The sequence below is a fragment of the Semicossyphus pulcher genome, unplaced genomic scaffold (assembly GCF_022749685.1).
Source record: "Semicossyphus pulcher isolate SPU_LCO1_2020_fin unplaced genomic scaffold, fSemPul1.0.p SCAF_13, whole genome shotgun sequence".
In the NCBI taxonomy this organism is placed as follows: domain Eukaryota; kingdom Metazoa; phylum Chordata; class Actinopteri; order Labriformes; family Labridae; genus Semicossyphus; species Semicossyphus pulcher.
This window is the reverse complement of record NW_027211637.1, coordinates 27,333,046-27,340,919: the sequence shown is the minus strand read 5'-3', so window position 1 is coordinate 27,340,919 and position 7,874 is coordinate 27,333,046. Positions and strand designations below refer to the sequence as shown.

The following is a 7,874-nucleotide window of genomic DNA, read 5'->3' as shown; positions in this document are numbered from 1 at the left end:
CAATGTGGTTGTCAGAAGCAGAGTCTGCCAAGCCCCTCAGCTAAGCCGAGCCTCAGAGTGGCAAATGATCCCCCGAGCAACACTCGTTTCTCTGCTTTGCTGTGCCACAGCCAGATGTGGAGAGCAGAAATGTACGGGAATGTATCCGAGTGCCTGGAGGAAGCCAGCAGCTGCAGAAGTAACCCCTTTCTTTCATCCTTTAGCCATGCTAGCTGGGTGGCTCGAGAGATAGCAATGATGGTCTGGTGGTACATCCTGAAATATCTGAACTAGTACAGGATGAATTGGCAACTGTGGTTCCCAGATTAACATTTGTAATCCCGTTGGCGAGCCCCTGACTTTTTCTCTTGCATTATAAGAAGTTGACAGTTTTGGTTCTGAGTGAAACATCATCATAATGAGGGCTGGATTTAGAAAATTGATTTTTCCGATTCAACCTGATTCTCATTTGAATGACCCAAAATCAATTCATGTAATAATTCATAAAATTGTGTTGACTGCTGTGTGTTTGTCATGCTAAATAAAAAGTACATGATGTAGCTTCAGGGTCAGTTCTTCTTGTAAACATTAAACATTTTGATAATGCACCAGGTTAGAGGTGCATTGATATTGTAACTGAAATTCCCCGAACAAAAATCGATATCTGATCAGAAATCAAATCAAATCAGGACTCCGGTTGATATTTTGGTTTTTATTGACATGTCTCTGTAACATTCGGATAGTGTTATGAGTTGTATTGTTTAGTTCTGTATTTAATATAGTGTGTTCCTGTCTTGATTTAGTCTTTTTTTAGTTATGTCATTTACTGCTTAGAGACTGCACAGTGGTGCAGTGGTTAGTGCTGTCGCCTCAAAGCTAGAAGGTCACTGATTCAAACCCCGGTTTAGACAAAGTTGGCCTTTCTGTGTCGAGAAGGTGTGTTCTCCCACTGTCCAAAGACATGCTCGTTCATTGGTGACTCCCATAAGCAATTAGGTGTGAGTGTATAGATAATGGATGAATGGATTATCTCCTGGACTTCTCCTGTCACAGTCTTCTTAGAGTTTCCTGTTTTATTTTGTAGTTCTTGCCGCATGTATGTCTTGTCTTGGTTTACATCCTGCGTTTTCAAGCCTGTTGGATTATGTGCCCTGCCCTTATGGTTTTCACCTGCTCCCTTGATTGTCTCACCTGTGCCCGATTAATCTCACCTCCCCGGTGTATTCAGTCTTTGCCTTCCCATGTCCCTGTGCTAGTGTGTTGTCGTCTGTCCATGTGCAACCATCGGAGTGTGATCTCAGTGTTCCCTGTGTGGGTTTTCTTCGTTGTTGTTGTCGTTGTTTTTCAACTTCTGATTTATTTGGATTATTTATTACCTGTTTTGTTGGACCTTTTTGCCATTGGATTTAGTTTTCCTGTCCCCCTTGGACTCCTCAAATGAGTAAGCCTTTTGATTTGCATTCTGCCTTTTTGTGTAAATAAAGATCGTCTTATATCAGGCTGCATCTGGGTCCTCAACCTTTTGTTTAAAACCTAAACCTTGACAGATTAACATGAAATTTGGTTCAACCCTCTCGTGGTCACTGTTATTTCCTCTAGATTTAGATTTCACTTTATTATCTGAAGTTTTCTGAAATTTCTCATGACGTCCAGAGTTACTCATAGATAACAAACATAACATTTAAACTAAAATACTACAACATATATTACATCGGACATTACACAGTGGCTGTAGTGCATCACGTTCAACACCCCGTGCTCATTCATGAACCCTGCAGCCTACTTAGAGCCCAAACGCTGATTTAATAGCTTGACAGACTGAAGGACAAAAGAGTTCCTCAGTCTATTCAGTCGAGCCTGTGGGACTCTAAATCTTCAGTTTGATGGCACAAGATGATATTCTTCAGATAAAATATGAGAGCACAATCATCAGGTCGCATCAGGTTTACCTCTGAAAACGAATGACGTTTGTAAAGTGGGTTGATAAGCAAATACCAACTACTGCAAAGGAATCTCATCCTTTTATCTTTTAGCCACACTAGCTGGGCTGCTCGAGAGATAGCAATGTTGGTACACACTGAAATATTTGAAGAAGTATTGGATGGATTGGAGTGAAATTTGGTAGGAGTAATCATGAACCCCAGAGGAAAAATCCCAATGACTTTGGTGACCCTGTGACTTTTCCTCGAGTGCCACTATGAGGCTGACAGTTGTGGTTTTCAGCATGGATCATCTCAGATCATCAGAGGATAAAACCAAATGTCTTTAGGCATCCACTGACACAGTAACTGATATTTCATCCGGGGCCATCTTCAGGTCAAATCCTCAGTTATCTGATGAAATATCTCAGCGAATGCAGGAAGGATTGGTACAACATTTATGGTTCCAAGAGGTTTTATTTTGAGATTCCCAACGTTTCCTCTTGGGCCTCCAGCGTTCACGCCCCCCTCGGGTCGAATTGTAATAAGTTTGGTGATGCTTTAATGTTCATCAAGTCAAAATGATTGTCTTATAAATTTGTTTTATGATATACTATCTCCAAAAATGATGATATTCAGCTGCAGATGTTCTTATTGCTTTGTGCCAACAAGCAAATGCAAACTACTGCAAATAAACCTAATTAGCAAACTAATGAGCACACGTTAGCATACTTTGAATAAATCAAGATGGTAACGATTGTAAATACAAGGCACAAGCTTTTTTTAGCATTTTCCTCGTGAGCTTGTTAGCATCCTGCTCAACACTCTTGGATCACGCTGAAGAATGTGTGCATATTTATCGGGCCGCTTTCTGTTTTATATTCTGGTGTTTTTTCCTCAGTGAATATGAAGCATATGTTTTCATTCCCTCCTTCCTCCTCTGTATTATAGGAGCACAGTGAAGGGCACCAGGGAGGAGGCTGCAGATGAGATACCAAAGCCATTAGATAAATCACATGGGCAGGATCAGTGGAGAGGAAGGGTATGGTGTAAATTTCCTAGTGTGTGAAAGCGGTGCCTCCCACACTTGACACAGTTAATCATCAAGCTCTCTGTGACGTCCATAAATAGCGGCGCATTAGTCAGTCCACACCGCCTCGGCGTTCTGCGTGAGACGCGTGGATGACACGACTGTGACTCCGTTACAAAAAGTGGGAGTTGTTATGTTTAAACACTGGCGAAATCTATTTCACTGAAGCCACTGGGTTTGTTCTATTTATGAATGCTACAGTAGAGGAGGTCCTCACCGTCTGACCCTCTGTGAAGGAGATGAAAACTGGCTAATGGGATGAGAGTTACGCTCTGGCTGAATATTCCTCAGGGAGATTGGCAAAGGAGAATATTTGGAGCTGATTAAGATTACTACATTTCCATTCAACAACTTTGAGAACAGCTTTGAGAAGAGCCTTTCAGTGTGAGCGAGGAAGGCAAATTAAAACATGATGCCCGCCTCTTTTCAAGTTCAACAAGAGTGTTTCAGACACGTCAAGTTATTTTACCTGAACAGGGACTTAAACCCACGATCCTCAGATTAAAAGATAATTGCTCTACCAACTGAGCTACCCAGGCTTCAACAGGTTTGTCCTCTGGAGTTAAAGATTGCCAGAACTCCAAATCCCAATTCATATAATAATACATGCAGAACGTGGTGGATTAAATATGATTTTGGCAGTTACTGAAAGAGATATTTTCTTCAACTAGCATTCATTACAGCCTCGCTTAAAGACTTCCCACAGTCCATATGTCAAATGTTTGTTTGCCTGATCAGCGATTTGAACCCTGGACCCTCACGTTTTCAGTCTGAAGTTCTGCTTACTGAGCTAATCAGGCTACGAGAGTTCTTTGACAAAGCTGTTGCCCAAACTCCAAGCCTTTGCCCAAATACCAAATCCCCTTTTCTATATAAATACATGAAGAACAAGGTGGAAAGAACCAGATTTTGGCAGTTACTGACCAAGAAAGATTAACTATAATTCAAAAGGAAGCCATTGCGGCTTCTCCAAATCTGCAGTCTTCATCTTGGCCCAATACAAATCTTCATCTTCTGCAGCTACGCTAATTAACAGCAAAGTTTCTCTTTGGTGTTGAATCACCTACATCATAGCCTTTTTGTCCTAATGGTTTCAAAGCAACACGGTCTGAGCAGGGACTTGAACCCATGACCCTCAGATTCAAAGCCAATTGTGCTGCCAACTGAGCTACACAGGCTTCAACAAGTTGATCCTCTGGAGCAAAGAACAAGGTGGATAGGGCTCGATTTTCCAAATTTGCAGCCTTCATCATGGCTCAATCCAAACCTGCATCCTGTGCAGCTGTGCTAACTCACAGAGAAGTCACTTCAGCACTGAGTAATTAGCATGACAGCTTCTCTGTGCTGTCTCCAGCCTGAACAGGGACTTGAACCCTGGACCCTCAGATTAAAAGTCTGATGCTCTACCGACTGAGCTACTCAGGCTTCAAGAAGTCACTCCTCGGAAGAAGATCATTGTCCCATTGGCTGGCAAAGAGTTAAAATGCCATCTACTCTTACTGTTGCTATTATTCTCTGCTGGCATCAACTCATTTTACCGTCTTGCTTTCGTCCTCTAAAAGGATATCCAGTGTGTTTACCGTCCGCCTGAATCTAAATGCAGCACAAGTGCTGTACAGATATGGAGCTTCATCTCTGTTGCATAATGTCTGGTGTAATCGTGACATCAGATACCACCCTGGGGAAGTCAAGATAGCCTCCAACGTTTCACGACTCGACACGTGATGTACTAAAGACGAGGTGTTAAATGTGCTCTAATTTGTTTACACACGCATTGAACAGATTTTCATTTATGTATGTTGTGCAATCACAGCTTTTAAAAACAGGTTAGACTGGCAGAAATTAAACATTTAACAGCAACACCGTGCTGCCGCCAATGTTTCACCTTCATGTATCAGGAAAACATGCTGTAGTGCTGTTACATGCTTCAGAAATAAATTATAGTTGTTAATAATAACATAATGTTCTAGTGTCTGTTTCCTCTGAGCATGATTGTGAGTCACATTTCGAAGCTGAGGAACAATACTCACCTGAGAGAGGACGGACAGCAGCTGTGCAAATGTCAGTAGTCATTGCCTGCCAGAGCTGAGACTGAACATTCCCCTCTCGGTGCAGAGTAGCCCTCATGGGGCAGTCCGGGCTGGAAAATAATAAGCTAGCAAAGCTCTAATTGTTTCATACGCAGTCAGGTTTTATGAACCCTTCCTGCCTCAGAGCCGCTGAAACCCCTAAGTGTGTCTTTCATTAAAAATCTGCCCCTGCAAAATGCGTCTTAAAGCTCTCTCAGAGTCGAGATCAGACACACGGCTTCGGACCAGGCAAGCATGCAACGTTTCTCATCCGCTGAGAGCACCGAGGCTTTGAATAATACATGGCACAATGTTTCTTGACTTCATAAATTAAAGTAATGCTTTGTTCACTTCACAAATTTAACCCTCAGATTTAAATACAGCCCTGCAGTTCTTTAAGGCCCGAGAACCTCTTTCTGAAGTGGTGTTTTAGTGTGAACATTGTGCTCTACGTGAACGCATGAATTTCTGCTTTAAGTTTGAACATTTTTGGTTTCAGTAGAGATTTTTTTTGGCCTTTAATGAGAGAGAGAAGTGGATGGTGTCGAAAAGGAAAGCGAGAGTGCGGTTGACACACGTCAAGGGGCCAAGGGTGGGAGTTGAACCTGGGATGGACTGACCCTCTGTATGAGAGATGTGCGATTTAACCACTGAGCTAAACTAGCAGCCCATTTTTCTCTGCACTTTTAGCTTGTCCTTTTTCACTTGTTGGAGATGAGTGGGGCTGAGTTGAAAGTATGGAGAGAGGGGGAAACATCTGGTCGCCGGTCAGAACCAAACCAGCAATGGTGTAGGTCTGTTGAGTTAGCTAGACCAGGGGTTCCCAAACTTTTCCATGCCAAGGCCCCCCAAACAGCATTAGCTTCTGGCCGGGGACCCCCAAACCCACAGACAACAGAGAGTGGGACAGCGTCGATTTTTTTGGCAGCATCCTCACCAAGCAATTCTCGGACAATGTCTTTGGTAGCTGGTAGAATCAAATCCTCTCCAATTGTGTGAGGTTTTTTAGCACGAGCAATGTGGTATGAGGCTAAAAATGATGCCTTCAGGGCCCGCTCGGCACGGTAGCTTGCTGTGTGAATGCAGCAGATTGCCTGACCAAATGCTCTTCTTTACGTCTGAAGAAGTCTACTGTTTAATCGGCCTCTGCCGAATGTTTTTGCATCAAGTGACGCTGAAGTTTCGAAGGCTTTAAACACTCGTTTGAGAGGGTCTCCAGACAGAGGACGCATTTCGGGCAATCATGGCCATTTTTCTGTATTGCTGAATTTGAGAATCCGAGATTACGGCAGTTTACGTGTTGTTAGATTCAGGACAAATGGTTATTAAAAAAAATGTTTGGTTTTTTTTTTGCATTTTTCTTTCTTTTTTTTTCTCCTATTTTCTGAGGCCCCCTAGCGCCCCCTGGCGGCCCCCACTTTGAAAACCACTGAGCTAGACTACTTCCCTAACAAGGAACCTTGTTGACCGAGGTCATCTAGAAGAAATGCATGGATCTTAACCTCTAGGCCAAAGGACAGACAAGGTTGGTGGGTGTGTTTGACGTCTATGAAGGAAGAAATTGGACATTATACATTATCTTCAGAGAGATAAAGGAATTAAAAAGAAGAAAGTATCTATGGCGTAAAAAATAATTTAAAGTAAGGAAATAATGGTTAGGAGAAACCCTCCCAAAGCAACATTTGAACCCAGAGCTCCTAGATTTAAACCAGGAACCCTGACCACTAAACCATATGGGACAACAATGCATGGACATCAAGCTGAAGGTCATTATCAGCTCCAACTGAAGTCCAAATGTAAAGATGAAGCTTTTAGTTACACCTGTTGCAATAACTGTCCTGATCCAGGACTGTAATTCTACCTAAGATGTTTGGACTTTTACGTAAAGTTGATGAAGGTTTGCAGATTCAGTCGTTTCTTCTTTCTCTCTGTTTAGTTTTTCTCTAAACACCACATACACTTTCTGTTTTGATTGAACCCAAAGAGTTCTGCTGGTTCAGAAGCAGGTTTGATAGCAGAGAACTTGTGGACTCCTAAACTTTCTTCCTTCCCTTGAATAAAAAAGCAGCAGCTTTACCCAAAGCAAGAATTTAACCCAGTCCGCCTGCATAGATGATAAGTGACCTGACCACTCAACTATTTGGGGCAATGGGACTGGAAAATGTTGATTCATTCCTCGATAATGAGATATGCAGCTCAAGGCGGCTCAACAACAAAATGATTATATACTGAAAGCCTTAATGTCCACGTACCCGTCCAAAGTTTTTCTACAGATGTATGAAGGGAAGTTTTTGGGAGTTTGATCTTCTTCCTCTCTTTGGTTGTCTTTGTTCCTCAGCGCTGAAGATAGTCCAGTGGAGAAGGACGCCGACCATCAACCTGGAGACGTGGGATCAACCCTGCCTCAGACGACCTGAGGTAGGCGACCAACATGTGTGTTGTCTGTCTGTCTGTGTTCTAAAAATCAAACTTCAAACAAAACTATAAAATCAACAAAAACCGAAACCAAACTTGCGTTGCGTTCATTTCTGGTTGCGAATTTCCGCCGTTGCGCAATTTCAACACCGCTGACTTTCAAGGGAACCAAGAACAGGTAAGTCCATGTGGGTCGAACAAGCTGGCTTGATAAAGTTTTTGTTGATCGCTTCATAATTAAAATCACTGCAAATTATTAATATTTTTTTTACTTGAGTGTTTCTTATTTAATAAATAATATTTAAGGTTACAGAGTTTTCAGGGGCTTTGAAGTGAAACTATTTAGCTGAATAAATTACATTATCTCCCTCTTACCCATGAATTAAAGTCCTCAGTACTGCT

At 42.2% G+C, this 7,874-nt stretch overlaps 1 non-coding gene across 1 annotated transcript; it reads right to left on the bottom strand.

Annotated features, from left to right (window-relative positions):
* Nucleotides 1-4,340: 4,340 nt before the first annotated feature.
* On the bottom strand, nucleotides 4,341-4,413 carry trnak-uuu (transfer RNA lysine (anticodon UUU)). The gene has a single exon. It is a non-coding gene; the product is annotated as a tRNA-Lys (tRNA).
* Nucleotides 4,414-7,874: the final 3,461 nt, after the last annotated feature.